Source organism: Apium graveolens, chromosome 11 (assembly GCF_009905375.1).
Source record: "Apium graveolens cultivar Ventura chromosome 11, ASM990537v1, whole genome shotgun sequence".
Lineage (NCBI taxonomy): Eukaryota > Viridiplantae > Streptophyta > Magnoliopsida > Apiales > Apiaceae > Apium > Apium graveolens.
Window position 1 is genome coordinate 178,347,391 of NC_133657.1, and position 21,345 is coordinate 178,368,735.

A 21,345-nucleotide genomic window follows, 5' to 3' on the forward strand; every position below is an offset into this window, starting at 1 on the left:
AAAATCAAAATAAAATCAGAATAAATTTTCCAAAAGTATTTTACCAAAATAATTTATTAAATTAAATTATTCCAGTTCTGAGTTATTGATAAATCTAGAAATTATACTTGTAGAGAACTTTGTGAACTACTAGAGAACTCTACAAGGACTTATCGATAAGTCATAATTAAGCTTATCGAGAAGTCACTCGAGAAGTTAGTAAATTGACTTATCAAGAACTCACTCAAGAAGTTTTAAAATGACTTGTCGATAAGTCAGTTAGACCACTCGAGAACTCGGTTCTCTATATACTTTCGATCACTGTGCCTTGTGTTAATTTTACATATTAAAGATGTAAATTAACAACTGAGCAGTTTACTTGGAATTTGAAAAATTCCAAGTTAAATTTTGAATTTAAAATAAATAAATAAATAAATAAATATGCAGAGATTTTTGAAATATTTATAATTCATATTTCAGTTAATTTCCAATTAAATCAAATAAAAGTTGATTCATTAGAAATTAATCTGCTGCAAAACATTAGCTGAGTTTTTGCCTTAGGATGAAGAATTAAGCATTCCAATTTCACCTACAAGTCTAGTGAAAGTTGCTTCATCCAAAGGTTTAGTAAAAATGTCAGCTAACTGTTTTTCTGTTGGAACAAAAATGAGCTCAATGGTACAATTTGTAGCATGTTCTCTAATAAAATGGTACCTTACATCAATGTGCTTTGTTCTAGAATGATTAACAGGATTAGCCACTATAGATATAACACTGGTATTGTCACACATCATAGGTATTTTGTGTAACACTAGGCCATAATCCATTAGCTGATTTTTAATCCAAAGCACTTGAGCACAACAACTTCCTGTAGCTATGTATCCATCCTCTACTGTAGAAGTTGATACAGATTGTTGTTTCTTGCTATACCAGGATACAAGTCTTTGTCCAAGAAATTGACAGCTCCCACTAGTACTCTTTCTGTCAACCCTGCATCTAGCAAAATCTGCATCTGTGTAACCAACAGCTTCAAAGCCAGTTCCCTTAGGATACCACAATCCCAGGTTTGGAGTTCCCTTCAAGTATCTGAAAATGCTTTTCATAGCCATCAAGTGTGATTCTTTTAGATTGGATTGAAATCTTGCACATAGACATGTAGCAAACATGATGTCTGGTCTATTTACTGTTAAATAAAGTAATGATCCAATCATCACTCTATAGCTTGAAATATCCACACTCTTGCCTTTTTTATCTTCATCCAACTTAGTTGCAGTAGACATAGGTGTAGATGCAGGTGAACAATCAACCATGCCAAACTTCTTCAATAAATCTTAACATATTTAGTTTGACTGATGAAGATTTCATCACTTCTTTGACTGACTTGAAGTCCAAGAAAGTAACTTAATTCTCCCATCATGCTCATTTCATATTCACTCTGCATAAGCTTGGAAAATCTTTGGCACAACTTTTCATTTGTAGAACCAAAGATGATATCATCCATATAGATCTGAACTAGGATCATATCTTTACCATGTTTTTATATAAGAGAGTCTTGTCTATAGTACTCTAGTAAAACCATGTCTAAGTAGGAAATCTGATAGTATATCATACCAAGCTCTAGGTGCCTTTTTTAGTCCATATAGAGCCTTGAGTAGCTTGTACAAAAAATCTGGAAATACTGAATCTTCAAAGCCAGATGGCTGTTGCACATAAACCTCTTCTTCTAGCTCACCATTTAGAAAGGCACTCTTGATATCCATTTGATATACTTTAAAATTTGAATATGCTGCAAATGCTAGAAAAATCCTTATTGCTTCAAGTTTTACAACTGGAGCAAAAGGTTCATCATAATCAATTCCTTCTTCTTGTGAGTAGCCTTTTGCAACCAACCTTGCATTGTTCCTGGTAACTACACCATTTTCATCCATTTTGTTCCTGAACACCCACTTTGTTCCAATTATGCTTCTATTCTTTGGTGCATGAACTAACTCCCAAACTTTGTTTCTTTCAAATTGATTCAGCTTTTCCTGTATGGCAGATATCCAATCAGGATCCAGTAGAGCTTCATAAATTTTCTTAGGCTCTACTTGAGACAGAAAACATGCATGTAGGCACTCATTAGCAGTTGCACTTCTAATCCTCACACCAGCAGTAGGATCACCAATAATTGCTTCTCTAGTGTGACTTCTATCCCACTTCCTTGTATGAGTTTGTTGACTTGTGACTTCATCATTTTCTTCATTATTGGTATGACTGCTAGATCCTTCTTCTCTTTCTCCCCCTGAGTTTGTGTTATCAAATTCAGGTGTTTGAGATGAGCTTCCATTCCCATAATTTTCTTGTTCCGTAGACTCTTCATTTGTCATCTGTTGTGCATCAACTTCATCTTCTCCATCAGAATCACTATTAATATTGAGGTTCTCAAATGTAAGGGCTTCAGTTTCATTATCATCAAGGCATTCCAAGCCTGAACACTTGTCATCATCAAAGGTCACATATGTGCTTTCCATAAGCTTCTTTTGATCAATCACATAAACCTTGTAGGCTGTTCTTTCCAATGAATATCCCAGAAAAATTGCTTCAAAAACCTATGAGTCAAATTTTCCCACATATTCAGAGTTGTCTTTCAGAATGTAAAACTTGCTTCAAAACACATGAAGATGCTTTACAGTAGGCTTTCTCCTAGACATGATTGAGTAAGGTGATTTTCCATGAGCCTTGTTAATGAGATATCTATTTTGAGTGTAGCATGCAGGGTTAATAGCCTCTTCCCAAAAACTTGTTGGCAGCTTGGCATCTTGCAGCATTGTTCTAGCAGCTTCAACCAATGTTCTGTTCTTTCTTTCTTTCAACTACTCTATTTTGTTGAGGTGTTCTAGCAGCTGAGAATTCTTGAACAATGCCTTTGCTTTTGCAGAATTCACTTAATGTTGCATTTCTGAATTCTATACCATTATCACTTCTCAATCTCTTTACACAATTGTGATCTTCATCCTATTTTTCTATCTTCTTGATGTGCTCAATTATGATATGTGGAGTTTCATCTTTAGAGTGCATGAACTCTACCCAAGTGTATCTTGAGAAATCATCCACCATCACAAGTGCATATTTGTTTCTTGAAATAGATAAGACATTTACTGGCCCAAACAGGTCCATGTGAATGAGCTGCAATGGTGCACTGACTTGATCTTTTCATTTTTCCTTTCTGACAAGCTTCACAGACTTCAACTTGAGAAAACTCCAGTTTAGGCATATCTCTTACCAACTCATTTTTGACCAAGGTGTTGATTGCCTTGAAATTTAAATGAGACAACTTTTTATGCCAAAGCTTGCTTTGTTCTTCTGATGCCTTGGTGTAGAAGCAACAAATTCCATCCTTATTTGTTGAGTTCAAGTCTGCAACAAATAAGCTTCCTTTCCTTGCTCCTTTTAGAGCTACTTCACCAGTTTTCTTGCTGATAAAAGTGCATTCATCTTTGTTGAATAAAACTTCAAAACCTTTGTCAGCAAATTGGCTAATACTGAGAAGATTCACTTCAAGACCATCTACCAGTGCTACATCATCAATGACAATATTTCCAGATCCAATTTTGCCATATCCCAATGTGAATCCTTTGTTTTTGTCTCCAAAGGTCACCAAAGGGCCAGGCTTCTCCTCAAACTGTGATAGCATAGCTTTATCACCTGTCATATGCCTGGAGCATCCACTGTCTATTTTCCATATGACTTTCTTCATTTTTCCCTGTACACAATGAGTTTTAAGTGTGTTTAGCAAATCAAGCAGTGTTGGGTACTTTCTTCTTGTTAACTGATTTAGCAGAAGTAGAATGAGTAATTTTAGATAAAATTGAATTCATTGACTGCTGTGCATTTTTTCTTTCTGTTGTAGACCCAACTTTTGTTTCTTTGAGGTCTACTCTCAGTTTGTGGCAACTATTCATCACCTTCAAGTTGCAAGGGTTGTAGTCAAATTCATCACATAAAGAGTAGGGATCATTTGCATCTGCTTTGTAACACCCCCAGATCCGGGGTCGGGAATCCGGGTTGTCACGGTCTTTCTTTCCACAATATCACTTTACTTAATTAATAATAAATACCCTCATGCTGTGACCCCACACTAACACACACCACAACTCGTTATAGTCTCAGAGATGAAATTGAAATAAGTACAAGTCTTTGAATCCACAATTTAAAATTATTACAACCCAAAATGATTACTTGATAATTTACAGTTAATTGCCATTATCTGCCACAAGTTATAATTATACATAATTGGATTCTCAAAAGTAGATGGTCTAAACTACAATGGATCTACCTCTGCAGCTATAGCAGCTACAATATCAGCGGGAAGACGCGGGACGCTTCCCACGCGCTTGCGCTGGGTCTGCTGGAGTCTGGCCATCTCTCCTAACTGTTGTTGTGTGATGAAGAAATAAAGCAAGAGTGAGCCTTACAGCTCGCAAGATAATATGTATAGTGATAACAATAATATAAGTATCTAAATGGATACTTAATAGCATCTCTATCACATGCAAGATAATTACTTGCTAGATATAAGTAAAAACAAGGAATGAAGCTACCAATACTTCACCACACTTATATCATATAAAGTTACTTGAACTGCCATCGTTCAAAGTATTATAAGTTTTAAGAAAAGCATCCCATAGATGAGACCACAAGTTAAGACTTGAATATATTCAATCTTTGAAATATTATTGAATGAAAAAGTTATGAGATACTTTATTTAGTCCCGATATATATATATCCACATATATATATCTCTTAAACATTTCCTGGAACCTCTGTTATGTAAAGTATGAACAGAGTTTAAAACATCCAATGAATTTTGGAAAGGAAAAGAATTTTGGCATAAACCCGATATCTCGCTGATCAGGCAAAGATACCAATAAGTAACCTTTTCTACTAGTAGATGGACGAATTCCCCACTGGTCATCACCCTGGTCATAATTAAGACCTATGCTGGACTGCCACTCAGCCACCTATGCATTTGATGGACTCCCACTGAGCCACTTACACAATAATAGACCGTACCTCGGCCTGTCGCTTATGCCGACTCAATGAGAGGGGCTTACTTCCCGAACGTTGGGCAAGTAATCAATTCATTTACCAAATCTGCAACCTTGTTGCGAATATAAAATACACCACAGAGCCGGATTTCCCAGGTTTTGAGCGAGTATTTAAATCCCCTTTAAAAAGGAAGATCTTAAATATAAAAATGAGTTTTGGGATCCGCTCTGACTTTTAAAAATCATTTTGAAGACTCGAAAACACTTTAAAGAGTGTTTGGAGTAAGGCTGATTTAATGAAGTAAATCAGTCCCCAGAATATTAGAAAATATCTAAATATTATTAATTAAATAATATTCCCATAAAGAATAGTCTTTATAAAAATAATTGAAGTAGATGTATTAAAATTTATACTTGAAACGAGTATTAAATAACCAAAGATATACTTATATGAAAGTATTATCTTTATTTGAATAATCGAAAATAAGTTTGATTATTAACACCTTATTCTTTAATAAAATAAAGAATATATTTCAGCAAATAATCGGAGTCATAGATCCTCAAATGAATATTCAAATAATATTCAATAAATAAAATAAGCTGAGTCATAATACCTCGAATGAATATTATAAATAATATTCATTAAATAAAATAAAGGAGTCATACATCCTCAAATGAATATTCAAATAATATTCAATAAATAAAATAAGCTGAGTCATAATACCTCGAATGAATATTATAAATAATATTCATTAAATAAAATAAAGGAGTCATACATCCTCAAATGAATATTCAAATAATATTCAATAAATAAAATAAAGTGAGTCATAATACCTCGAATGAATATTATAAATAATATTCATTAAATAAAATAAAGGAGTCATACATCCTCAAATGAATATTCAAATAATATTCAATAAATAAAATAAAGTTTAAAGTTATCGAATAAACCTTATTCGATTAATAGTTTGGAAAACTATAACCATATATATATATATAAATATATATATATATATATCCATATCCATATATACAAGATTACTCGGGATCCTCGACTCCCGGTTTTAGAAAATATTTTCACCTTTGGGTCCCTATACTAAGGGTATATGCAAGATACCGCTATCCTCTAGCATAGGTATTATCAACTGAACCAACAGATATATATTTCAAGAATATGAAACAGGCATGCATATATACCATATCACATGCTACAATATATCGCAAGAATTTGCTAAATAACCAACATGCATCTATCGCAAGATAATGCATATACAAGTGTATTCATCACAACAACAGTATAACGGATAGAATACTTGCCTGAGCGACTTGGGGGTGAGAAAGGCTCGGGACGAGTCTGGTAACCTATAAACAACAAGTAAGTTGGAATTAAACCAAAATCACTTGTAAATCTATGCTTTAACTAACTTAGACTCTAACGCTTGTTTTACGCTCACCGATTCGCTTAAGTCACTCGGGTACCCTCGGCTCCACCATTTTTAATAACTTAACCTTTACGAGTTTTAAAGCGATTCCTTCGCGAATGACTTACCAACTGCCTAACACACTTACCATAAATGTTTCACACATTAATTAACCCTTTTTGGTCTTTAACCTATGTTTCAAAATAAGGCGAGGGAAAAAGTTCCGTTCGCGAAACGCCGTTACTTGAAACGGTCGTTTCTCCTAAACCGTAAATCGGAATCGAACGAACTTCATATCAAAACGAAGCTCGTAACATGAGCTATCTAATCATGGCAGTGGTCATAATCTAGCAGGGGGTTCTCGGGTCCTAATGCTATGCACAAAAACAGTCCAAAGAAAATCGGACGTTACGACGGCTATGTTTACGCGATTTCCGAATTTTAAACCATACAAAACCAACCACAAACCAACCTCAAATCCAACATACAACCAACATCCATCCTTATCACATCATAACAACCCCAACCAATTCAATTTAACCATTCATACTTATGCTTAAACTTTACTTTAATCATTCTTAAGTTTCTTTAAATCAAAACCACAAATTACCATTTCATTTCACTACCATTCCAAATCTCAAACTCTAATCATAACACCAACTACAATAACATCCTACTCATCAAAATCACCTTATAATATATATGGACCTAGGGTTTGAAAATGGTATACCTTCCTTGAAGTGGTGGGTTGAGCTAGGAAGCCTTAAGAAGCTTGGAGAAGCCTTAGGAAAGCTTGGATCTTCAAGAAAAACAAGAAAAAGTTCAAGTTAAAAACTTGAAAACACTATTCATTGTCTTCTTCATTGATTAAATGAAGAAGCTAGAGAAAGAATTAATGGCTTAAACTCATGATATAGCCATAACTAAGCATAAAGATGGTTAGGGAATTTTCTTACCAATTAAGGATGCTTGGATCTTGATTTTGGAAATTTTTTTCTTTGAAAAAAAATGAAAAGCCGAGAGCTAGGTGAGGAACAAATGCCTTGGCTGATTTTTTGATTCTTGATGAAATGATTTGCTAGCTTGGTTGGCTTGGTTTTGTTTTTGATTTAGCAAATTACCACCTTGCCCTTGAATTTGTGTGGTCCTTAATCAACCACACCTCCCTTCTTCCATGTCATGCTTATGTCACCCTTATGATGTCATCCTCCCTTCCTTGTCTCCTTTCTATTGGTTGGATGACATCACTCCCATTAAACCCTTTGATTAGCTTCCTAATCGTTTGCCTAATGACCGCTGATCTGTTGTACGGTTCGCTTAACTTTCGTTCTCGTTTATCATCTGAAGGATCATACCCGGGATCTTATTACTTAGGTTCCCTTAACCTTTCTCAATACGTTATATTCCTTTTTATGATCCTCTATTATAATCCTTTAATTTAAATCCTTTTTATCCTGTTACCTTATACTCAATTCTCTCCGTATCTTGTGGATTTCCGGGAAAAACCAAAGTGTTCGGAATTGGGTTCTGACGATATTTACATACACTTATATACTTCATATAGTACTAATAAAATCCCAGAATATCCATAACAGAACCCCTACATAGTGTGGCGTGAAAAGTTTTCTCATTCAGCTAAAACACTATTCACAAGGGTTACAAAAAGTTGAAAAATTTTGGGGTTATTACAGTCTCCCCTCCTTAAAAGGATTCCGTCCCGGAATCAAACAGAAAACAAATGGGGGTACTTTTCTAGCATTGCGCTCTCTAGTTCCCAAGTCGATTCTTCCACATTATGATTCTGCCATAGTACTCTGACTAGCTTGATCACCTTGTTCCGAAGCACCTGCTCCTTCTTATCCATAATCCTTACTGGCTTCTCCACGTAAGTTAGATCTGGCTGCATATCCACCTGCTCGTACTCCACTATGTGCCTGGCATCTCGATGATACCTCCTTAGCATTGACACATGGAACACATTATGAACTTGTTGCAAATTAGGGGGTAGGGCTAGCTCGTAAGCTAACTTTCCAATCCGTCTTAATATCTCAAAAGGTCCAATGTATCTTGGGCTTAGTTTTCCTTTCTTTCCGAACCTCATTAATCCCTTCCAAGGGGATACTTTCAACAGTACTAAGTCCCCTACTTCATATTCCTTGTCCTTTCGGGCTAGGTCTGCATATTTCTTCTGTCTGTCTTGGGCTGCTACAAGTCGCCCTCTGATAAGATCCACTATATCTTTGGTCCTTTGGACCACTTCGGGTCCGAGCATCTTCCGCTCTCCTACTTCATCCCAGTATAAGGGAGATCGACACCTTCTTCCTGTACAAGGCCTCATAAGGCGGCATCCCGATGCTAGCATGAAAGCTATTGTTATAAGAAAACTCGATCAACGGCAGGTGATCATCCCAACTTCCTTTAAGGTCTATTGCACAGACTCTCAACATATCCTCTAGTGTCTGGATGGTCCTTTCACTCTGTCCATCCGTCTGGGGATGGTACGCGGTACTCATATTTAACTTGGTCCCCGCACATTCCTGAAAGCTCCTCCAAAATCTGGAGTTGAACCTAGGGTCTCGGTCTGAGACAATGGATGCTGGGACTCCATGTCGCGTTACTATTTCCTTAAGGTAAATGTCCACCAGTCTATCGACTGTGTATCTCTCGTTGATAGGAATGAAATGAGCTGACTTTGTCAGTCGGTCTATAATTACCCAAATGGCAGTCGTGATTGGCTTTCGTCCTTGGCAAGCCTACAACAAAATCCATCGCTATCTGTTCCCATTTCCATTCGGGAATCTCCAGGGGTCGCAAAAGTCCACTGGGTCTCTGGTGCTCTGCCTTTACTCTTTGGCAAGTCAAACACTTGTTCACCCATTCTGCTACGTCCCTCTTCATGTTGGGCCACCAGTAATATTCCTTCAAATCCCTATACATCTTGGTACTTCCTGGGTGAATGGAATACCTTGAACTATGGCTTTCATCCAAAATCTCATCTTTAAGTTCTTGAACATTCGGAACCCAAATTCGGTAGGAATACCTCATTATCCCTTTATCATCTTTCTCAGTATGGATCTCCTCTCCAGTCATTGACTTTCTGTCTTCATTCATTATTTTCTCTTGGCACAATCTGATCTTTTCCAATAATTCTGGCTGCATTGAGATCTCAAAAAGCTTTTCAGTTCCGGTTCCGGTTACCTTTACCTCTATTTCCATTTTCTCAAAATCCCTTATCAACTCTTCCGAGGTCGTTATCATTCTGAGTCTTTCCTTTCTACTAAGGGCATCAGCCACCACATTGGCTTTCCCTGGATGATAGAGAATCTCACAATCATAGTCCTTGATTAGTTCTAGCCATCTCCTCTGGCGCATGTTGAGCTCTTTCTGCGTAAATATGTACTTGAGGCTCTTATGGTCTGTGAAAATCTCGCACTTCTCTCCATACAAGTAGTGCCTCCAAATTTTTAAAGCAAATACTATTGCTGCGAGCTCGAGGTCATGAGTAGGATATCTAACCTCGTATTCCTTCAGTTGTCTCGACGCATACGCAATGACTTTACCGTGCTGCATAAGCACACATCCTAATCCTTTGTGCGATGCGTCACTATATATCACAAAATCTCCTTTTCCATCCGGCAATGCCAATACCGGAGCCGTTATCAACCTTTTCTTTAATTCCTGAAAACTGTTCTCGCATTTCTCCGTCCATTCAAACTTCTCTGTCTTACGAGTAAGTCGTGTCAAAGGGGCTGCGATCTTCGCAAAGTCCTGCACAAATCTACGATAGTAGCCGGCCAATCCTATGAAACTCCTTACCTCTGTGGGTGTGGTTGGCCTTTCCCAATTTGAGACCGCCTCTATCTTGGAGGGGTCGACCAATACTCCTTCTTTATTGATCACATGTCCTAAAAACTGTACTTCATTCCGCCAGAATTCACACTTCGAGAATTTGGCATATAACTGCTCCTCTCTGAGTATTCCTAGAGCTATCCTCAAATGCTCTGCATGTTCTGCCTCAGTCCTTGAGTAGATCAAAATATCATCGATAAAAACTATCACACACTTGTCCAAGTACTTCTTAAATACTCTATTCATTAAATCCATGAAAGCTGCTGGGGCGTTGGTTAATCCAAAGGACATTACCAAGAACTCATAATGCCCATACCTGGTACGGAACGCTGTCTTGGAAATATCTTCGGGTTTAATCTTTAGTTGGTGATATCCAGTTCTCAGGTCAATCTTGGAAAAATAAACAGCATCCTTTAGCTGGTCGAACAGATCGTCTATTCTAGGTAATGGGTACCTGTTCTTTATGGTTAGCTTGTTCAACTCTCGATAGTCTATGCACAACCTCATGCTCCCATCTTTCTTCTTAACAAATAAAACTGGTGCTCCCCACGGGGACACACTGGGTCTTATCATACCCTTATCCAAGAGTTCCTGCAATTGGATAGCTAATTCCTTCATTTCTAACGGGGCTAACCGGTAAGGTGCTTTTGAAACTGGCGCCGTCCCTGGGGCCAACTCAATAGCAAATTCAATCACTCTATCGGGTGGTAATCCCGGAAGGTCTTGGGGGAATACATCCTCAAATTCGTTGACTACTGGAATATCTTGTAAGTTGGGCACCTCCTTCTGCGTGTCCACCACATAAGCTAGGTAGGCCTCACTTCCTTTTCGTAGCATCCTTTTGGCCTGAGCCATGGTCAAAAATTTCTGCGTCTGCCTCTTTCCTCTAAATATAACTTCTTTCTTCCCGGGGATATTTAACTTAACTTTCTTCCCTTTACAGTCTATCTGAGCATCGTTGCTAGATAGCCAGTCCATTCCCCAAAATCACATCAAACTCCCCTAATTTAAAAGGAATCAGATCAACACTGAAAGATTGCTCCCCTATGCCTATCTCACAGGCGGGGTGAATCTGGTTAACAGGAATAATTTCATGATTGGCTATTTCTACTTGTAAGGGTTCTATCAAGGGTTTAGCCTTAAGTCTTAACTTACGCGCAAAGTCCTTTGATATAAAAGATTTAGTTGCTCCCGAATCAAATAAAACATTTGCACTGACTGAATTTAGAGAAAGGGTACCTGCTATCACATCTGAATCTTTCATAGCATCCTGGACTGTCATGTTGAAACTCCTCGCAGTAGGTGGCTTATTAGAAGCAGCCCTGCTTGCTCCCGAAGCTGCTGGTTTGTTCATTGGGCAATCCTTCTTCCAATGACCCTGGCGTCCACACCGATGACAATTGGTGGTTGGAACGACGGCAGGGGTTGATGATGGGCACCTAGTTGAATAGTGGCCCTTCCCGACCGCACTTAAAGCAGGTTACTGGCCTTCTTTACACTCCCCAGTGTGATTCCTTCCACATTGTTACAGGCTGGCAATGGGGGTCGAGATTGGTTGGGATAGGACATTCTTGACTTCTGGCCGCCCTGGCTCACACTCACACTCATTGGCCGCTTAAACCCAGTGTTCCTTCCTGGCAGGGACACTGCTCCTCGATTAAACCTAGTTGGGAAGCTCCTTCCTGCGGAACCTCCACCCATGCTCATACTTTTCCTCTTTATTCCTTTCTTCTCTCTTTCCTTCTGCATCTGCTCACTTCCAACTTCTACAATCGTTGCTTTTTGCACCAGAGTGGCATAGTCCGTAAGCTCAAGGATTGCCACCCTATTCTGAATCCATGGTTTCAGTCCCTGCTGAAACCTCCTAGCTTTCTTTTCCTCAGTACTCACAAACTCCGGCACAAACCTTGATAATTCAGTAAATTTCGCTTCGTACTCTGCTACAGACAAATCATTCTGCTTTAGCTCCAAGAACTTGAGCTCCATCTGGTTTTCCATAAACCTCGGGAAATACTTTCCCAGAAACAACTGACTAAATCTCTCCCAGGTTATAATAGCATCTGTCTCCATGTTTTTCTTGGCCTCCCACCAGTAGTTAGCTTCTCCTTTCAGAAGGTAGGTAGCAAATACAATTTTCTGTGCCTCATCGATACTCAAAATCTCAAAAGATTTCTCCATTTCCTTTAACCATGCCCTTGCCTCGACTGGGTCGGCTGATCCGTGGAACTCAGGGGGCTTAAGGGACTTAAAAGCCCTGAAAGAGTTTGCCACTGCATTGTTACTTCCTTGAGGGGGTGGGTTGGGTTGACGTTCCAAATTCTGTCTTAGGAGTTGCATAAACTGGCCCATGGGATCCATGCCTGGGTTTGGTACTGGTTGCTCGACCTCGGTTTCTCCTTCTTCAGCCTCTATCTCGAATCCCTCAACATCATACGTTTCCTCTTCCTCTTCATACAGGGAGTCATCCTGTTCCACATAATCCTCATCTTCCTCTTCACTGTGTTCTTGGTTTCTATTGTCCTGATTATGGCTTCCCTGGTCCTCAGACCCAGGGTTCGCCCTAGTTCCAATCTTTCTTGGCGGCATAATTCTGATAATAATAAAAACAATTATTGGGAAAATTCAACGTTAGGTCACAATCATATACAACATTGTGCTTTGCACAGCTCTTATAATGGGGAGAACGTATATCGCAATTCTATTATTTTAAGAAAGTTCTAATACGAAGTGCAGTAATAATAATAATAAAACAGTGATCCCGTCACTATGAAACTGAACTGAAAGGAAACAAATATATACATAATGCGAGAATACATAGTTTGATCTGGTCAAAAGTACAACAGTGCTACAGTCATCTGTCCCAAAAGTGATACACCAGAGTCTATCTGTCTAGTCAGAAAAAGGGATGCTATATACAAGTCAACTATCCCGGAAAACTGGCTCTTACTAAGGCCTCGGCTAACTAGACAACTAGACTATTCCATCATCAATCCTGAATCACACACCGGAACGGGTCAGCTCCCAAACCCTTTCCATCGCACGACGGAAGATATAGTCGGCCTGTCGCCTGGAGATCCTACCATGCCTGTCCCCCTGGAGAGATCTGAGTCTCGCTCGGGACGTGAGCTCTATTCCCGTAAGCTCCCTCCTCAAGGATCGGGGTATAGAAGCCCTGGTCTCATAAGCTCGGGTACGCCTACCCGCCCTCTCTGCATCCAACTCCCTCCTGGCCTCATCCAGTCGGGCCTCGGCAACAGCCACTCGGGTCCTCAAAACATCCTGAACATATCCATGAGCTAACGAAGACTGCCTCTGGGCAGGGTCAAGAGGTGGTGAATCTGGAGCCGCTGAGGGTGCCTCCTCGGTCTGCCTAGGCTCGGAAGTATGGGTCTCTGAGCTGTCATCATCAGGAATCCAAGATAGTGGTGGAGGGGTAGGGGCTCTGACCACCGGAAGTGTGGGTAAAGGGATACCAGCATACACTACCATAGATCCAACACGCTCCTCAGCTACTGGGACCTCATCCGGGTCCTCCTCATCTGGAATAGCAATAACCTCTGTCTCTGACTCCTCTGAGGGGTCCTCCTCATCTGAAACAGCAATGACCTCCGTCTCAGGCTCCTCTGGGGGGTCCTCCTCATCCTCCTCCATCTCAGGCTCCTCCTGATCCTCAACATCTAGCAATGCCTCATCATGCTCACGCTCGAACATCTCTGGGTCCTCTATCTCAGGCGCCTACACATTAAACGAGCTAAGTTACTATCATGATACTTATAAGGGTTCCCGTAAGGGTTTTAACTGTCAGCACTACTTTAAGTAGTCCGACCATGAACTTGGCAAGAGTTCTTATTATCTTTGTGAGTTTATTATTATATCGTCGCATCATCTCTGAGGTTTATAACGCTTGGTTCTGATACCATTTCTGTAACACCCCCAGATCTGGGGTCGGGGATCCGGGTTGTCACGGTCTTTCTTTCCACAATATATCTCTTCACTTAATTAATAATAAATAACCTCAAACTGTGACCCCACACTAACACACACCACAACCCGTCATAGTCTCAGAGATGAAATTGAAATAAGTACAAGTCTTTAAATCCACAATTTAAAATTATTACAACCCAAAATGATTACTTGATAATTTACAGTTAATTGCCATTATCTGTCACAAGTTATAATTATACATAATTTGATTCTCAAAAGTAGATGGTCTAAACTACAATGGATCTACCTCTGCAGCTATAGCAGCTACAACATCAGCGGGAAGACGCGGGACGCTTCCCACGCGCTTGCGCTGGGTCTGCTGGAGTCTGGCCATCTCTCCTAACTGTTGTTGTGTGATGAAGAAATAACGCAAGAGTGAGCCTTACAGCTCGCAAGATAATATGTATAGTGATAACAATAATATAAGTATCTAAATGGATACTTAATAGCATCTCTATCATATGCAAGATAATTACTTGCTAGATATAAGTAAAAACAAGGAATGAAGCTACCAATACTTCACCACACTTATATCATATAAAGTTACTTGAACTGCCATCGTTCAAAGTATTATAAGTTTTAAGAAAAGCATCCCATAGATGAGACCACAAGTTAAGACTTGAATAGATTCAATCTTTGAAATATTATTGAATGAAAAAGTTATGAGATACTTTATTTAGTCCCGATATATATATATATATATCCACATATATATATATCCCGAAAACATTTCCTGGAACCTCTGTTATGTGAAGTATGAACAGAGTTCGAAACATCCAATGAATTTTGGAAAGGAAAAGAATTTTGGCATAAACCCGATATCTTGCTGATCAGGCAAAGATACCAATAAGTAACCTTTTCTACTAGTAGATGGATGAATTCCCCACTGGTCATCACCCTGGTCATAATTAAGACCTATGCTGGACTGCCACTCAGCCACTTATGCATTTGACGGACTCCCACTGAGCCACTTACACAATAATAGACCGTACCTCGGCCTGTCGCTTATGCCGACTCAATGAGAGGGGCTTACTTCCCGAACGTTGGGCAAGTAATCAATTCATTTACCAAATCTGCAACCTTGTTGCGAATATAAAATACACCACAGAGCCGGATTCCCCAGGTTTTGAGCGAGTATTTAAATCACCTTAAAAAGGAAGATCTTAAATATAAAAATGAGTTTTGGGATCCACTCTGACTTTTAAAAATCATTTTGAAGACTCGAAAACACTTTAAAGAGTGTTTGGAGTAAGGCTGATTTAATGAAGTAAATCAGTCCCCAGAATTTTTAGAAAATGACTGAATATTATTAATTAAATAATATTCCCATAAAGAATAATCTTTATAAAAATAATTGAAGTAGAAGTATTAAAACTTATACTTGAAACGAGTATTAAATAACCAAAGATATACTTATATGAAAGTATTATCTTTATTTGAATAATCGAAAATAAGTTTGATTATTAACACCTTATTCTTTAATAAAATAAAGAATATATTTCAGCAAATAATCGAAGTCATAGATCCTCAAATGAATATTCAAATAATATTCAATAAATAAAATAAGCTGAGTCATAATACCTCGAATGAATATTATAAATAATATTCATTAAATAAAATAAAGGAGTCATACATCCTCAAATGAATATTCAAATAATATTCAATAAGTAAAATAAGCTGAGTCATAATACCTCGAATGAATATTATAAATAATATTCATTAAATAAAATAAAGGAGTCATACATCCTCAAATGAATATTCAAATAATATTCAATAAGTAAAATAAGCTGAGTCATAATACCTCGAATGAATATTATAAATAATATTCATTAAATAAAATAAAGGAGTCATACATCCTCAAATGAATATTCAAATAATATTCAATAAATAAAATAAAGTTTAAAGTTATCGAATAAACCTTATTCGATTAATAGTTTGGAAAACTATAACCATATATATATATAAATATATATATATATATATCCATATCCATATATACAAGATTACTCGGGATCCTCGACTCCCGGTTTTAGAAAATATTTTCACCTTTGGGTCCCTATACTAAGGGTATATGCAAGATACCGCTATCCTCTAGCATAGGTATTATCAACTGAACCAACAGATATATATTTCAAGAATATGAAACAGGCATGCATATATACCATATCACATGCTACAATATATCGCAAGAATTTGCTAAATAACCAACATGCATCTATCGCAAGATAATGCATATACAAGTGTATACATCACAACAACAGTATAACGGATAGAATACTTGCCTGAGCGACTTGGGGGTGAGAAAGGCTCGGGACGAGTCTGGTAACCTATAAACAACAAGTAAGTTGGAATTAAACCAAAATCACTTGTAAATCTATACTTTAACTAACTTAGACTCTAACGCTTGTTTTGCGCTCACCGATTTGCTTAAGTCACTCGGGTACCCTCGGCTCCACCATTTTTAATAACTTAACCTTTACGAGTTTTAAAGCGATTCCTTCGCGAATGACTTACCAACTGCCTAACACACTTACCATAAATGTTTCACATATTAATTAACCCTTTTTGGTCTTTAACCTATGTTTCAAAGTAAGGCGAGGGAAAAAGTTTCGTTCGCGAAACGCCGTTACCTGAAACGGTCGTTTCTCCTAAACCGTAAATCGGAATCGAACGAACTACATATCAAAACGAAGCTCGTAACATGAGCTATCTAAACATGGCAGTGGTCACAATTTAGCAGGGGGTTCTCGGGTCCTAATGCTATGCACAAAAACAGTCCAAAGAAAATCGGACGTTACGACGGCTATGTTTACGCGATTTCCCATTTTTTAAACTACCCACAATCAACACAAACCATCCTCAAATCCAACACACAACAAACACCCATCCTTATCACATCATAACAACCCCAACCAATTCAATTTAACCATTCATACTTATGCTTAAACTTTACTTTAATCATTCTTAAGTTTCTTTAAATCAAAACCACAAAATTACCATCTCATTCCACTACCATTCCAAATCTCAAACTCTAATCATAACAACAACTACAATAACATCCTACTCATCAAAATCACCTTATAATATATATGAACCTAGGGTTTGAAAATGGTATACCTTCCTTGAAGTGGTGGGTTGAGCTAGGAAGCCTTAAGAAGCTTGGAGAAGCCTTAGGAAAGCTTGGATCTTCAAGAAAAACAAGAAAAAGTTCAAGTTAAAAACTTGAAAACACTATTCATTGTCTTCTTCATTGATTAAATGGAGAAGCTAGAGAAAGAATTAATGGCTTAAACTCATGATATAGCCATAACTAAGCATAAAGATGGTTAGGGAATTTTCTTACCAATTAAGGATGCTTGGATCTTGATTTTGGAAATTTTTTTCTTTGAAAAAAAGCAAAAGGCCGAGAGCTAGGTGATGAACAAATGCCTTGGCTGATTTTTTTGATTTTTGATGAAATGATTTGCTAGTTGGTTGGCTTGGTTTTGTTTTTGATTTAGCAAATTACCACCTTGCCCTTGAATTTGTGTGGTCCTTAATCAACCACACCTCCCTTCTTCCATGTCATGCTTACCTCATCCTCATGATGTCATCCTTCCTTCCTTGTCTCCTTTCTATTGGTTGGATGACATCACTCCCATTAAACCCTTTGATTAGCTTCCTAATCGTTTGCCTAATGACCGCTGATCTGTTGTACGGTTCGCTTAACTTTCGTTCTCGTTTATCGTTTGAAGGATCATACCCGGGATCTTATTACTTAGGTTCCCTTAACCTTTCTCAATACGTTATATTCCTTTTTATGATCCTCTATTATAATCCTTTAATTTAAATCCTTTTTATCCTGTTACCTTATACTCAATTCTTCTCCGTATCTTGTGGATTTTCGGGAAAAACCAAAGTGTTCGGAATTGGGTTCTGACGATATTTACATACACTTATATACTTCATATAGTACTAATAAAATCCCAGAATATCCATAACAGAACCCCTATATAGTGTGGCGTGAAAAGTTTTCTCATTCAGCTAAAACACTATTCACAAGGGTTACAAAAAGTTGAAAAATTTTGGGGTTATTACATTTATATTAGCAAATGTTGCAATATATTGAAGCATGTTGATATGGTATATATATGCATGCCTGTTTCGTATTCTTTCCATATATATCTGTTGATTCAGTTGATAATACCTATGCTAGAGGATAGCGGTAACTTGCATATACCCTTAGTATAGGGACCCAAAGGTGAAAATATTTTCTAAAACCGGGAGTCGAGGATCCCGAGTAGATTTTGTATATATGGATATGGATATATATATATATATATATATATTTATATATATATGGTTATAGTTTTCCAAACTATTAATCGAATAAGGTTTATTCGATAACTTTAACTTTATTTTATTATTGAATATTATTATGAATATTCATTCGAGGGCTTATGACTTCTTTATTTTATTAAATGAATATTATTTCAAATATTATTCGAGGGCTTATGACTCCTTTATATTATTATTGAATATTACTTGGATATTCAATCGAGGATGTATGACTCCTTTATTTTATGAATATTATTTATAATATTCATTCGAGGTATTATGACTCCGCTTATTACTGAAATATATTCTTTATTTTATTAAAGAATAAGGTGTCAATAATCAAACTTATTTTCGATTATTCAAATAAAGATAATACTTTCATATAAGTATATCTTTGGTTATTTAATACTCGTTTCAAGTATAAGTTTTAATACTTCTACTTCAATTATTTTTATAAAGATTATTCTTTATGGGAATATTATTTAAATAATAATATTCAGTCATTTTCTAAATATTCTGGGGACTGATTTACTTCATTAAATCAGCTTTACTCCAAACACTCTATAAAGTGTTTTCGAGTCTTCAAAAATGATTTTTAAAAGTTAGAGCGGATCCCAAAACTCATTTTTATATTTAAGATCTTCCTTTTTAAGGGGATTTAAATACTCGCTCAAAACCTGAGGGATCCGGCTCTGTGGTGTATTTTATATTCGCAACACGGTTGTAGTTTTGGTAAATGAATTGATTACTTACCCAACGTTCATGAAGTAAGTCCATCTATTGAGTCGGCATAAGCGACAGGCCGGGGTACGGTCTATCAAAGTGTAAGTGGCTGGGTGGCAGTCCATCAACGCGTAAGAGGCCGGGTGGCGGTCCAGCACAAGGTCCTTATGTGGCCAGGGTGATGACCGGTGGGGGATTCATCCATCTACTAGTAGAAAAGGTTACTTATTGGTATCTTTGCCTGATCAGCAAGATATCTGGTTTATGCCAAAATTCTTTTCCTTTCCAAAATTTATTGGATGTTTCAAACTCTGTTCATACTTTACATAACAGAGGTTCCAGGAAATGTTTAAGAGATATATATGTGGATATATATATCGGGACTAAATAAAGTATCTCGTAACTTTTTTTCATTCAATAATATTTCAAAGATTGAATCTATTCAAGTCTTAACTTGTGGTCTCATCTATGGGATGTTTTTCTTAAAACTTATAATACTTTGAACGGTGGTAGTTCAAGTAGCTTTATAAATGATATAAGTGTGGTGAAGTATTGGTAACTTCATTCCTTGTTTTTACTTATATCTAGTAAGTAATTATCTTACACATGATAGAGATTTTAGTAAGTATCCATTTAGATACTTATATTATTGTTATCACTATATATTATCTTGCGAGCTGTAAGGCTCACTCTTGCTTTATTTCTTCATCACACAACAACAGTTAGGAAAGATGGCCAGACTCCAGCAGACCCAGCGCAAGCGCGTGGGAAGCGTCCCGCGTCTTTCCGATGATGTTGTAGCTGCTATAGCTGCAGAGGTAGATCCATTGTAGATCAGACCATCTACTTTTGAGAATCAATTATGTATAATTATAACTTGTGGTAGATAATGGCAATTAACTGTAAATTTATCAAGTAATCAATTTGGGTTGTAATAACTTTTAAATTGTGGACTCAAAGACTTGTACTTATTTAAATTTCATCTCTGAGACTATAACGGGTTGTGGTGTGTGTTAGTGTGGGGTCACAGCATAAGGTTATTTATTATTAATTAAGTGAAGTGATATTGTGGAAAGAAAGACCGTGACGACCCGGATCCCCGACCCCGGATCTGGGGGTGTTACAGAAATGGTATCAGAGCTAAGCGTTATAAACCTCAGAGATGATGGGACGTTAAGATAATAAGTTAACTAAGATAATAAGAACTCTTGCCAAGTTCATAGTCGGGCTACCTAACGTAGCACTGACAGTTAAAACCCTTATGGGAACCCTTATAAATATCGTGATAGGAGCGTAGTTCGTTATCGTATATGGTAGCGGGACTCCGAACCCTGAGGTTGAGGAGCAACATCGCGATGATATTTTATTACTAATTGGAGATCGGATTGTGGATCCGATAGAGTGTCCTAATGCAGGACCGGATGATGTTGATATTGAGGATTTAGCGGTTGAGGATGTTGTCCTAGAAGGGATAGTTTTTGAGGAGGATCCCATGGAGGATCCTGACAGGATTGGATAAAGGACCACTGTGGAATTGATAACCATGGTTAGAGCGACTACCAGAGGTAGGACTGGTCGGTCACTACCGGAGGTTCATTCAAGTTTGTAAAGATAGTAGCCCCTTTAACGCGGCTTACTCATAAGACTGAGAAGTTCGAATAGACAGAGAAAAGCGAGAACAGCTTTCAAGAACTGAAGCAGAGGTTGGTGATGTCCCTTATGCTGGCGTTGCCGGATGGAAAAAGAGATTTTGTGAAGTATAGTGACGCTTCGCATAAGGAATTAGGGTGCTTCTTAGCACAGCAAGATAATCGCGTCTGCGTCAAGACAATTAAGGTAATATGAAATTCGATATCCCCGCCCATGAGCTTAGGCTCGTGGCAATAGTTTTACCCTAAAGATTGGAGGCACTACTTGTATGGAGAGAAGTGCGAGAATTACCTAAGCCATAAGTGCTCTAGTACATTTTCACGTAGAAAGAGCTCAACATATGCCAGAGGAGACAGTTAGAGCTAATCAAGAATAATGATTGGGAGATTCTTTAT